Here is a 14,261-nt window from a genome sequence, read left to right on the forward strand (position 1 = left end):
AAATTGTATCTTCTATTTCGTATAAGCCAAGATGCTCCTTGGGTTGTAGAGGCATCAATAGAGTAGTTAAGGATGACAATGTTTTGTAGCATAGAAAAAGGCATGAGACGAGAGCTGTGGGAATGTTAGACAATTCAGAATGTCTGGTGAGTTAAAGTATGTAATTTGAGAAAATGTCAGGAGAAACTGAATGAAGTGGATACTTGATTGGAAGCTGGGAAGAAGATGAATGCAAAGCCCATTTTGAAATGAGGAGAGGGAGAAGTCTAGGCATTGAAATTCTCCAGAACTGAACACATGCAGAATGTGGAACCACTTAAGAATCGGAATCAGAATTTATTGTCATGAACAAGTCACAAAATTCGGTGTTTTGCATCACATTCATATTATGAATCATTTAACAGCACTAACATATAAACAAAATTGAAATAAAATTAATAGTGCATGAAAAGTAAGGCAGTGTCTTTGGTTCATTGATCATTCAAGAATCTGGTGGCAGTGGGGAAGAAGCTGTCCCTGTGCCACTGAGTGCTTGTCTTTAGGCTCCTGTACCTCATTCCCAATGGTAGCAGAATGAAGAGGGTGTGGTAAACCACTGTTGCATATAATTGTCTGGTCAGGCACAACTATTGGCTGATTGTACCTGTGGGCCCTCCCCACAGGCTCCGGTATAAAAGTGACTGTTCTATAGTCCCCCCCTCAATGCAGGACAGTCGAACAGTATGGATATGCTTTAGTTCTTAAATGAATAAAAGCCTATTGGTTTCTCAACAACAGTCTTTCGAGTAATTGATGATGCATCAGTTTTATTCACTTAGTTTGTTTTTACAATGGAGCAGGTCCTGAAGCCAGAAAAACTGGAGATCAACCTTTAATTGCCTGAGGCATCCACCAACCTTGAGCTCTGGCTGTATTTTTTTGAAGTATTCCTGCAGGCTTCTTCTACCATTGTACAATCAGACACTGATAAACTACAAGTGCTGCACTCCTGAGTCAGCACCTTGGTGTATTCTATGATCAGGTGTGGCACATCGTACGAGGAAGCCATGGACATATCCAAAGGACGGTGTCAATGTTGTCTGCACCAGACATCTTCCAGTGATTGTAGACAATGACCCGATGAGTCCAACGCCAAATATCTTGGGGACCTGTGAATGCAAGGCCGAGTCCACTGCAAAGTACACAGAGGACCTAATCTGGAATGCCTACGTCGTGGGGATCAGGTTGAACTACATCTGGCAGAGACTCTTGGAGCAAGGGGAGCTCAGTCAATGGAGAGCAGTCGAGCTGGCAAGTATGCTGGAGGTAGCTCTCCAGAACGTGGAAGCCTACTCGACCGACAATGAAGCTGCCTCATGGTTTCCACTATCTTGGGACGCACCACCACCCCTTTGCTCCGCTAATGACTCAACCACAGAAGCAGTGCTCCACGATCACCTTTTGTTGCTTTTGTCCAGCTCTGGTGGTGACCCAACCACAGCCACAGCACTGCAGGAGCTCTCAAAATGCTAATTCTTCAGCCTGGGCAAGCATCAGAGGAAACACTACTCAGTAAAGGATTCAACTTGCTTCAGCTGAAGGAAGAAGGGCTGCTATGCCAAAGCATGCAGATCGTGGGGGCTGCCACCCTGGACACCATCATCACCTGGAGCCAGCAGTACCATGTGTGATCTTTGGGGGGTCACCATCTTGGATGCCATCGTCAGCCATCGTCAGGACCAAGCAGTGCCACGTGCACTTTTCCCTTACAGTATTGCCAGTGAACCAGAAGGAATCCTTGGCATCCAAGTTGCACACAGCGGACGTCTGATGCATCTGCTTAGTGACTCTAATGGTGCAGGGTACTGAATATAAAAACTTCAGGGTGATGGTAATATCGCAGCTCTGCACTGTTGTGCTATTAGGATTAGATTTTCAGTGTCATCTTAAAAGCGTGAAGGTGGAGTTCAATGGGCCCCATCCACCTCTCACTGTATGTAACTGTGAATTTTCAAACTAACCACTGCACACCACCTGCTCTCCACAACCCCCTATAGTACATGGCCAACAACCCAATGCTCACCATGCATGACTTGCGGGCTCTCCACACTTAAAATTACCCCTCCCATCATTATTCTCTAACCTCACTCCTGACTCTAAACCCGTCGTTACCAAAGTAGATGGTACAGGGTTGGGGACAGGGCCTTCATCTGGGAAGAGGTATAGCGCTTACTCAGGGAGAGGATTTTTGAAGCCAGCACCAGCCCTTGGAGAGTGCAGGTAGTGGTAGTGCGGAATGGGGAAAAGAACAGGATGGACATCAATTAAATTCAGACCATCTACAGATGCATGCAATTGGATGCATACCCCCTCCCACACATCACTGACGTGGTCAACCAAATTGCCCATAATTGGTTCTTTTCGACCATCCTCCTGAAGTCAGCATACCACAAGCTCCCTAGCTGCCGGAGGACCACCTGTACACATGGGGTTTGAGGCGGATGGTCACCTCTATGACTTCCTGCGGGTCCCCTTCAGTGTCACAAATGGCCTCTCAGTCTTCTAGCGGGAGGTGGACTGCATAGTGGATCAGTATGGGTTGCAGGATACTTTCCAGTACCTCAATAACCATCTACAGCCATGACCTGCAGGACCATGATGTCAATCTTCAGATATTTCTCAACAGCCATGCTCCTTAAGAGCTGTAATCGATGAACAGCAGCCGTATGTACGAGTTGCTGTTTCTGAGGCATTCCAGAGCTGAGTGGAGAGTCAGTGGATCAGTAAAATTTTGCATGCATTAACAGTCATAGCTGAATGAGGGTTCCCATAGTGATACAAATTTACTTGTTGGAAATTCATGAATTAAGAGACTTAACTCACTCATATGCTCTGCTGTTTATTATCAATCTCCATAAATGCAGCTCGATGAGGAAGCATTCTTCTTCCTGACCAGCCATTCTGTTCCCATTTGATTGTATTCTGTCAAATGATGTAAAATCCTTATTCTTGGCTTTTTTGGGATTCATTCACAGTCTCTTTCCTTCAGTTGTTCATCTTGTGTATCTCACATTCTTTCATCAATCTGAGTCCATTTCGTAAAGTTCCCCACTGTAATCTCCAACTCATCCATTTCAATTAATAATTTCCACCATACATGTAACCAAGCTATCACTCATGCGCTTTAATCTTTTGAAAATTTGTGCCCTATGCTGCACCTTTGAAATTCATCTGTTTTAAAACATTTATTGCTTTCTAATCGGTCGAATTTGCTGCAAACATATCCCTGCTGTTATCCCATTCTCTAATAATCGATTGGAATTTCAGGTATTTTGTCTTTATCAATTGTTTCTGTGAAGTTTGTGAAGAAGTTGATTTGTGTCTTTCCAATATCTTCTCATTTGATGATACATATCATCTAGGTATTGTGGCGAATTTGAAGGCAAGTGATTGAGAGACAACAATGACATAAAACTGTCCGGGTTTTGGTAAAATGGTCATGCTTTCAGGTGATGTTGCTTGGAGAAAGCTTGAACATGTGCCGCCAGGATCCACCCTGATTCTTTGGCCCTGATTCCTTGTCAGACTCCAACCAATCTGCTTCACACAACATGAAATCAAGTACAAGCTGACAAGCCTGATTTAAATGAAGAGGATAGAACCAGATAACAATCCAGCTGTTGAACTGATGACCAATGGTCAGCCAAACTGACCCAGTACTGTCACACTGGAGGGATCTACCCAACAATGTACAAAGTTGTACAGGAACATTCTATCCACAAAAGAAACCCAAATCCAAACCAACTAATCCAGTTCTCACTCATAAGTTGGAGAAGTGATGCAACATGTTGTCAACAGTGTAATCAAGTGATAGTTATTCTCCAATAAAATGCTCAGGGTTGTCCAGTATAATTGGGCTCCAGCCTCTGTCCAAACTTAAACCAAAGAGCTGAATTTTTGAGGAGATTGAAAATGGTTGCCATTGGCATCAAAGCAGCATTAAATTAAATGTATCATTAAGGATTCCCATTAAAATTGAGTTAAACAGGAAGGTCTGCAGATGCTGTGATGGTTGTGTAATATTGCTGGAGAAACTCAGCAAGTCACACAGCACTTATAGGAAGCAAAGGGATATATCCAATGTTTAGGGCCTGAGCCCTTCGTCCTGTTTTTCGCTCATGCCTTAATGAAGGGCTCAGACCCTAAACATTGGTTATGTTCCTTTGTTTCCTATAGTCGCTGCATGACCTGCTAAGTTTCTCCTGCACTTTTGTGTATGGCCCCTATGAAAACTGAACTGAATGGAAATCAAGGAAAGATCAATGATTGCAGTCATGCTTCTCTCAAAGGTTGGTTATTGAAGGTTGATTACTGATTACATCCCTTTCATCATGAGGTTAGAAGTACTAATGTTTGCTGATGGTGGAAAAAACTGAGTATACTTAATTGAATTATAACAATAAACATAGAAGACAGAGATTAAATATTCACAGTCATCTTATTGCAAAAAAAGGGCAGTAGTGCAGATGTTCCTTTGGTCATGTTGGAGGAGTCCATGATCGGCATAATAAGGGGACGTTCAAGAGTCTGATACCTGTTCCTAAACCGAGAAATGCTGGTTTTCAGGCTTCTGTACCTTCTACCCAAAGGTAGCAGTGAGAAGAGATGTGACCAGGGTGACGGGGGTCCTTTGTGATGCTGGCTACATTCTTGAGTTGTTGACATGGAAGGAGAAACTTAAAAAATCTTTAACAATCTCATGAACTGAATTTGTTTTTGCGTCCTGTTTACAAATTTTGTAAGAGTACTTATGTAAAAATGTGTGGCCTTTAAACCCAGGGTCTTTTTCAGTAAACAGCACACTATTTTAAAACAAATTTGTTTTATTATGGAGTACAGGGTTCTAATGGCAAATAGCATTTTACTTCATAGTAAACACAAAATGGACAACTTATTTTTAAAAAATTCACTGATGTAATCAAGATGCTTCAGGAACTTGCTTCAGCTCTGTGGGTGTGCTTTAAATGTAAATGACTCCCAGTAGATTCTCATTAAATTCTAGCCAATTGCAGTCCACACTTAAAGTGCAACAGATTATATCTGCAAATAATGGATGATGCAAAGGGTTAAGTTTAAGAAACAGAAAGATCAAGCATTTATACTGAAAGTGCATAATGTTTGTTTCTTCATGCAGTGTTTTAAAGTTAATGCAAACATGATGCATTCCTATTTAACTCTGAGATGCCTGGGCATTAAGTTATGTTATTAGAAACAAAGGCTGAATGTATTTGTTGGGGGTGTCAATTTTCTACACTTCCTTTTCGAAGCCCTGGAAGTTTGGCAGCTTGCCTGACTTAGTGGTGCATGCAAATGTTGACAGAACACAGTGGCATTTGTTACATCCCACTTAGACAGCAAGTCATTAAGGGTCTGAAGGAAGAATTTGGGCGCTGTTTGTTTCCAGCACTGGCCTGAGACTTTTCACAAAAATTCCGTGAAGTAGATTCGTTTTGTTAAGCTACAGACTCGGTGATGGATTTGGGTAAGTGTATGCTCTAATACCAGGCCTTTTTTCCTGTGATTCTGCAACATTTTTGTAATTCCTCCAAGTTGTTTGGCTGTAGAATGATAATCAAAGCTTTATTGACCCAGTTAGAATTTTGATGCCCAAGTCAAATGAAAACACGTTATCCAAATGTATAAAATACAACTTCATCAATGACTGAGATCTTTCTGATTTGAATACATTGACTAACATAAACAAGTTAGTGAGAAAATAATTACTGCAGTATTATTATCATATCTTGGTCCAGATTATGGATTGATACTTTAGTTATGAATGTTATTGTTAACATAGCATTGGCTTTCAAGGAACAAAACAATCATAAAGAACATTTGAATGATTAGCTGCCCTTGGATGTTCTGCTTCTTTCCTTTTTGCTTGTGTCGGTGCTGTATTTGCTGCTGCAGGCTGGTCCGTGGGGAGAGGGGTTGTGCTTCTTTCAGGGAATCCTATGAATAAAGCACAGTGGATGCTGTCCGTCTGACATGGAAATGGACTAACAGCAATTACAAACAAATCAAATTGCTTCAAAACTTGAAAATGTTTAAAAAGTTTAGAATTTTAAAGTATTATAGAGAAAAAGAGAGTGTTGAAATGAGGAAGGATACGAATGGATGTTTTGTGAAATACTATGGAGAAGATCATTCCATAATGGCCCAAGTAAAGAAACTGAAGAAGATATTCATTGAAATAATGGAATCATTACAAAGAATTATATCTAAGGAAACAAAAGCCTTTATCCCCTTCTGGTTTCTCTTTTATTTTGTAAACTCCTGCCCAAATTTCTCCTTTTCCGGCTGGAGGAATTGCCTCTATCTTGATTGACTGACTAGTTTTTCATCCATGCCCATTTCATTCCTTCCAGTTCTGCACTTGGCTTTTGGAAAAAGGGAAAATGGTATCAGCTTCACCTCATCCTTGATGAATCTTTCTCTGCCAATTTCCCCCGTCTACTTTCAGTCCCTTTTCTAATTACTTTGCTTATTGCTCCATTTCCCTTACTTCATCTTTCCTTTCTATGGCAATTTTCCATGACAAGATATGGATACAAAACCTGTTCTTTTGCATCTTCCCACTACCTGGGGTGCCACATGCTCCCTTTAGCTGTATTAGTCAGAGATTTGGCCTTTGGGTTGAAGAGATGGTTGTAGAGTACTTTGGTGCTGATGAGTTGGGACGAGATGAACTTTCTGGTGTGACATTACCTTCAGAAATCCAGGTTATCCTTAGAATAGCAGTGTTCAATACAGACAGCGCAAGTAGTGGTGAGTGCAATGATGTTACAGCACTAGCGTCTTGGGTCTGAATCCAGGACTGTCTGTATGGACTTTGTACGTTCTCTCCATGTCCCTGTAGGTTTCCTCTGGGTACTCCAGTTTCCTCCAACCCTTAAATGTACTGGGGAGTGGGGTGGTGTGTGTATAACTGAGCAACATGGGTTTGTGGGCTGGAAGGACCTGATACCATGCTGTATGTAAAAAGAAAAATCCATTCCCGTATTAGTGAGGTAATAACGGGATACTTAGAAAATTAGCAGAGTGGAAATGAAAGGGAAATGTTTGAAAAATTTATTAGAATTCTTTGTGGATATAGTAAACATGGAGCATAAAGAAGAATCAGTAATGTTATTATATTTAGATTTCCAGAAGACTTTCAATAAGATGCCACCTAAAAGGTTCCTGTACAAGATATATGACCACAGGACTGAAGGTCAGGAATTGCATGAATGGAGGATTCATTAATTAACAGAAAACAAATAATTAGTAACTAGTGATTGCCAGAGGATCAGTGGTGGAGCCTCAACTATTTATAATCTTTACTGATGACTTGGATGAAGTCTCAAAGATAGTGCGTGTGATTTAACCAAATTTGCTGTCAGTTTACCAGGTAGTGATAAGGACAAAATAAATTTGCAAAGGGATATAAATAGCCAAGAAGTGGTCAGAGAAGGATTATTTGGCATCATAAGATATTATTCACCTTTGAAGGAAGAATGAGAAAGCAAATTATTATTTAACCAGAGTGAGAGTATAAAATGTTGTGGTATCTGGGCATTATGATACATAACACCCAACAAAGTTAGCATGAAGATTAGGAAGGAGGCTTATGGGAATATTGGCATGAAGTATTACAAGAGATATGAAGTGCATATCTAGGGAAGTCTGATGCAATACTGCAAATATCCCTGTTCATTGTAACTTTTGATAAAGAGAGAAATCAACCAGCTCACTTGAAAAAATACCTGCAGCATTTGGCTCTGAAATGCTTGGGTCAACTCATGTTTATAATTCTTCATATCTTGAAAATCCAGTCAAAGGTAAAGTTGTCATATCCAAAATGACTTTCATTATTGGGCTTGAAGAAAATTAAACAACTAACTTTGTCTTGAGCAGTATTGAGAAAGATGTGATTATGAATCAGTTTATTTAACAAATTGCTCAATAACAGTCAATGGAAAAGAGAATTAGTTGATGTCATGGATGCTAATTCACTAGTGGCGATTTTACACTGGTGTATAATACACTGACTCATCAACCATTTTTCTTCTTTCTTTCTTTGGCTTGGCTTCGCAGACGAAGATTTATGGAGGGGTATGTCCATGTCTGCTGCAGGCTCGTTGGTGACTGACAAGTCCGATGCAGGACAGGCAGGCACAGTTGCAGCGGTTGCAAGGGAAAATTGGTTGGTTGGTGTTGGGTGTTGGGTTTTTCCTCCTTTGTCTTTTGTCAGTGAGGTGGGCTCTGCAGTCTTCTTCAAAGGAGGTTGCTGCCCGCCGAACTGTGAGGTGCCAAGATGCACAGTTGGAGGCGATATCAGCCCACTGGCGGTGGTCAATGTGGCAGGCACCAAGAGATTTCTTTGAGCAGTCCTTGTACCTCTTATTTGGTGCACCTCTGTCTCGGTGTCCAGTGGAGAGCTCGTCATAGAACACGATCTTGGGAAGGCGATGGTCCTCCATTCTGGAGACGTGACCCACCCAGCGCAGTTGGGTTTTCAGCTGCATGGATTCGATGCTTGCGGACTCTGCCAGCTTGAGTACTTCGATGTTGGTGATGAAGTCATTCCAATGAATGTTGAGGACCCGCTGCCGCCCGGGGGGGGGGCCCGAGGTACTGCCTGAGTCCACCTGAGGTAACGGCCGCCTCGCGGGGAGAGACAGCCAGCCGAGACCAGGCCTGCCTGCCCCGCTGCCCAAGCACTGAACACAGGCTGCCGTCACCAGGCAAACCCCGGCAGCCTGCACAGCCCGACTGTTGGCAGCCGAGCCCTGGGCCGGGAGTGATCAATGAGAACTGTTTAGTGTATTTCAGAGTTTAATATACACCTCAAAAACCAATAGTCTAAACACTAACAACTGTGAATTCCATTGCAGAGTTCTCTCCAGTCTTTAAAAAAAAATTTCAACCATTTTACATGAATGTAAACTAGCAGCTAAGTGGTTCAGTGAGTAGAGTTGCAGCCTCACAGTTCCATCTACCTGGGTTCAATCCTGAGTTTCGATGTTGTCTCTATGGAATTTGACTCTTCCCCATGTAATTGCATGGGTTTTCTCCAGTGGCTTTGATTTCCTCCCACATTCCAAATATGTGTGTGTTAATAAGTTCATTGCCCATTGTAAATCATCCATAGTCATTGGTGAATGGTAGGAATTGGGGGAAGTTATGATAATATGAGGATTAAAAAATGGTTTTCATGTAGGCTCAAGGTTGTATGCTATTTCAACAGACATCCCTTCCCACACTGACCTGCCTATCCTCTGCTTTCTCCAGTGCTAAGTTGAGGCCAAATGCAAACCAGAAGAACATCATCTTTTATTCATTTTGGGTGCCCTCAAAGGGATGAACAATGAATTTTCTAATTTCAGGAAATATGCACATCTGTGCTCCTCCCCTAATCCTTCAGATCTATCAAGGTTCTCTCACCTCACCCACACCCCTCCAATTGCCCACTTTTGTTCTCCCCTTCCATGTTATATTAGCCCACCATGCCTCCCTTATTTGGCACACATCACCTTTCCTATTTATCAAATTACATTATCTTATATCTACTGCCTCTGCGCCCTCCTGCCACCCAGCTCCATATGTCCCCTTTCTCTCTCCTCATCTGCTTTTGCTTGTCAACCACCATCCAACTGCCCTCCTCCCTATCCCTCACCTAGCTTCATTGACCCATCATCATCCTCGTTACCTGGTTCAGTCCCTGCTGCAACACTCCTTTCACCTCTTGGTACTGTGCATCCTCATTCTACACTCTCAGCTCTGATTCAGGGTCTCAGCTGAAAGTTTTCATTATACTTCTTCCTCCACAGATACTACCTGACCTACTGAGATCCCCAGCAGTTTTGTTTTGGCCCAAGGAAATTGGAGCCAACAAATATCAGTCATGATCAGATTGACATGGCTTGAGTGTCCTGGTGGCCTTATTCTTATTCATATTTTCTTGTGTGCTTGTAATGGGCAATCAATGGTGGCCTTGCTCTGAAACCCCCAAATTCTGAAAATCAAAAAGAAAATAAGTATTAATTCATCATCTTACAAGAATAATTACTCTGAACTTGTCAGGGAATTCCCATATAATAAATAAATTTTCTTCTGTGGTGCAAAGCAAATGTTAGTTATGATGAAACAATGTTAAAAACATTGGTGTGATGTTTGTTATTGTACCTTTACCCTTCAATGTTTAAAAAAATGTTAAGTACGTTTCCCCATATCCAAAAAGCTTGGGACCGGATGTTTTTTGTTCATTGGATTTTTCGGATAACAGAATAATGGTTTTAGCAACCCAGTAGAATCAGCAGAATACTTGTACTCCTCCCCACCAGTGCCGCTGATCCCTGACACCTCCCCACCAAGGTCTCCACTCCTTCCCAGGAGCCCAAGGTCCCCATTCCTGTATGGGAGCCCTGTCTCCTTGATGATGTCAGGATAGTGGAGAACCAAGTACAGTGAAGGGTAAAGAAGAAATGGGAAGAGAGAGGGAAGGGAGTTATCTGAAACGAGGACAATTGACATTCTAATTTCTTTCCATGCACTGCCTGACCTGTCGACTTCCTCCAGTCACTCACTGATGGCTCAAGATTCCAGTCTGCTTCTCTGATCCGACATCCAGTCATTCAGCGTCTTTATTCCCGGCTGGTTCTGAGCTCTGTTGTTAGAAAAATGGTGCCAATAGAGCATCAGAGCCCCACATAGGCAAGTTGGGTGATAAAATCTTTTCCATTTATGATGTCACCGCCAAAGAAAAGTTTGGATAATAGAACTTTTTGGTTAACTGAATTTTGGATATGGGGAATTATACTGTATGATATTTGATGAACCTTTATACAAAGGTGAGAAATCAGACTGCTCAAACTACAGGGGAATCACGCTGCTCTCCATTGCAGGCAAAATCTTCGCTAGGATTCTCCTAAATAGAATAATACCTAGTCTCGCCGAGAATGTTCTCCCAGAATCACAGTCCAGCTTTCATGCAAACAGAGGAACTACTGACATGGTCTTTGCCCTCAGACAGCTCCAAGAAAAGTGCAGAGAACAAAACAAAGGACTCTACATCACCTTTGTTGACCTCACCAAAGCCTTCAACACCGTGAGCAGGAAAGGGCTTTGGCAAATACTAGAGCACCTTGGATGCCCCCCAAAGTTCCTCAACATGGTTATCCAACTGCACGAAAACCAACAAGGTCGGGTCAGATACAGCAATGAGCTCTCTGAACCCTTCTCCATTAACAATGGTGTGAAGCAAGGCTGCGTTCTCGCACCAACCCTCTTTTCAATCTTCTTCAGCATGATGCTGAAACAAGCCATGAAAGACCTCAACATCCGGTACCGCACGGATGGCAGTCTCTTCCATCTGAGGCGCCTGCAAGCTCACACCAAGACACAAGAGCAACTTGTCCGTGAACTACTCTTTGCAGACGATGCTGCTTTAGTTGCCCATTCAGAGCCAGCTCTTTAGCGCTTGAAGTCCTGTGTTGCGGAAACTACCAAAATGTTTGGCCTGGAAGTCAGCCTGAAGAAAACTGAGGGCTGATATCGCCTCATACCGTGCATCTTGGCGCCTCACAGTTCGGCGGGCAGCAACCTCCTTTGAAGAAGACCGCAGAGCCCAGCTCACTGACAAAAGACAAAGGAGGAAAAACCCAACACCCAACCCCAACCAACCAGTTTTCCCCTGCAACCGCTGCAACCGTGTCTGCCTGTCCCACATCGGACTTGTCAGCCACAAACAAGCCTGCAGCTGACGTGGACATTACCCCTCCATAAATCTTCGTCCGCGAAGCCAAGCCAAAGAAGAAATACTTCTGTCACAAACTTGAGAGTTAAGAATGGACTGAAGCAATGATGGAATTGATGAATTTGTATAGGAATTATAGATTGCTAACATTTATACATGTTTGTGAAACAATGGAGTGAAATCACAATTCTGGAGAAAACTTAGCAGGTCAAACAGTTTGTAATTCCTCAAGCAGTCAATTTGTCATGTCAGTGATCTGTAGGAGGGGTGAAAAGTAGAAGTGAACTATTTAAGAGATAACAAATTAATTTCATCACTCTTGTGCATTTCCTGGTGATTAATTGCACATTGAAGATGGGCATTGGTCAGAACTAGAATTTTGAATTTTGTGAAATGTTCCTGACAATAAATTCTGAAGAGAAATGTTATGTAAAACCAATTGAAACATTGAAAAAGAAAATGTATACTTGTTGACAATTCCTGAAAAGGTCTAATTGAAAGTCCCTGTCAGTTTGGATGAAGATTCTTACACTTCATTTTTCTTCCATCTCCATTCTTTTTGAGACTGATTCAATATAGCTCGTTATGCTGAGATGAAGTTCTGTGCAAAATTTTTCAAGTTCTGTGCAAAATTTTTCAAGTTTTGATAATGACATTTTTCACAATGCTCATAGAAATGTTCCTGTCAGTAACACTGTGGTGTGGTATTAATGGATAAAAACTTAATTAGCATTAATTGCATGTTGTTTACACATTATGCTAGTCAAACATTCCAACATTAATAGCAGTGGGTGGCTTAGTGAAAGGCAGTCTGAATGTGCCATGAAAATAAATAAACTGATTCTACTGCAGAAGAAGTAGAACATTTCAGAATGTATTCCAACAAAATATCTTGTGTAAAATCATTGTTGATGATATTTACCCATTATAAGAGATCTTTGAAAAACTTGATGGGATCACAAGGACAGTATTTTCTCATGATTTCTGAAACTCTGCAGAAATTCTGGTGGCAGGCAGTAGGAATTCACTCCAGAATATCAGTGACAATAAAATAAAATACAGTAATTGTCAATTATTCTGTGCTTCTGACTCTTTAACTTCTAGTTTACTGTGACCAATAGATAAAGTGATGTCTTTGGAAATGTATTCTGAATGGCATTGAGAGGGTTAATGGCTGTTTCTAGTTGGAAAGTGTCGAAGTCGGGTTAGAGTCTCAGAACCAGACTCTTATCAAGGCAAAAAGAAGATGAAACTTCATTATCAAGAATCTTTGAAATTGTGTCCTTTGATATTTGTGAATATTTGATCAATTCATGTCAAGGATTGATAACATACTGAAAGAATCAGAGGATAAGGGTATTTGGTGGGATCAGCCTGTTAATAGAGCAATATGTCTAAAGGGCTCCAATAGCTTACTTATGCTTCCATATCTTGTGTTCCAACGTTTTTATGTTCTGAATGTGCATGTAAGTCATTTACTCACTAGCAATCAGTGCAATGCGACATGATGATTAGAGACTTGTGATGAAAGTAATATACCACATATAATTTTAGCGATGAGGAAGTTTTCCTTGCAAGCACTTAAAAAGAGAGACAAAAGTTTAATTTGATTTCGTATGGCTGAATTTATTGGTGTTCAGAAAAAAAATGAATTACTCAGGGTGGTCTGGAATATTCTTTGAGTAATTTGATACTGAGTTTATGCCAGATCAGATGAGTGCGTACCAACATTTTTTTGTGAAGAATATTCATGGATGCTCTCACTTGTATGAGTAAGTGGATGGCAAATTTTCAGTGATAATATAAAGTACTTATCAGGGAACTTGCCAAAAAGTGAAAATCAATGGACTAAAAATAAAATGTAAACATTTTATTGGCATTATGCAACATAAATGAAAACAACCACCTTTTCACAATATTGATAATTAAATTCTGATTTTTAAAGAGAAAATGTAGTGAATTGGGAAAGCAACAAAAAAATCACTGAAGATGGCCATTGGACTTGCTTTTCCCTGCCCTGCCTACTCCACATGGAACTAACATTTCCCAAGAATAAAACTATTTAATTATTTTGTTATTATACCTCAAAGGACCTGAGCAACTAAGAAATAAAAGCAATAATGAGGCTATTTGGATCCTTGAATCAACTTTGTTATTTGGTAAAACAGATGATCTTGCATCAAATTTTGTTTTTCTTTTGAAGCTGGTGTAGTTCTCAGTAACATTCTTAAATAGTTCAATTTTTTATTAACTGGTGTGTGATTTGAGTAAAGTGGAACTGATAGAGCTGAGGCTTTGTGTTAATATCTGTCCAGCAATAATAAATACACAGAATTCCTCCTATTTTACATCTAGGTTGCACTGATGGAGGAAGAATTAGCAAAATTGTTGGCATTTTGTAAAGTAGTTGAAATACCTTGGCAATTGTTTCCATTATTTTCTCTTCTATTTCATTTGGTTGCAATAAATCTTAGAGAGTTGATGA

At 41.0% G+C, this 14,261-nt stretch overlaps 1 long non-coding RNA gene across 1 annotated transcript in view; it reads left to right on the plus strand.

The window, feature by feature from the left end:
• The first annotated feature begins 5,431 nt into the window (after positions 1–5,431).
• The window catches only part of LOC138760141 (uncharacterized), a 75,519-nt gene continuing 66,689 nt past the window's right edge, over positions 5,432–14,261 (plus strand). Inside the window, exon 1 of the long non-coding RNA XR_011355459.1 lies at positions 5,432–5,521. This is a non-coding gene — a long non-coding RNA (uncharacterized lncRNA). The remainder of the gene's footprint in view (positions 5,522–14,261) is intronic.

The sequence above is a fragment of the Narcine bancroftii genome, chromosome 4 (genome assembly GCF_036971445.1).
Source record: "Narcine bancroftii isolate sNarBan1 chromosome 4, sNarBan1.hap1, whole genome shotgun sequence".
Classification (NCBI taxonomy): Eukaryota; Metazoa; Chordata; class Chondrichthyes; order Torpediniformes; family Narcinidae; genus Narcine; species Narcine bancroftii.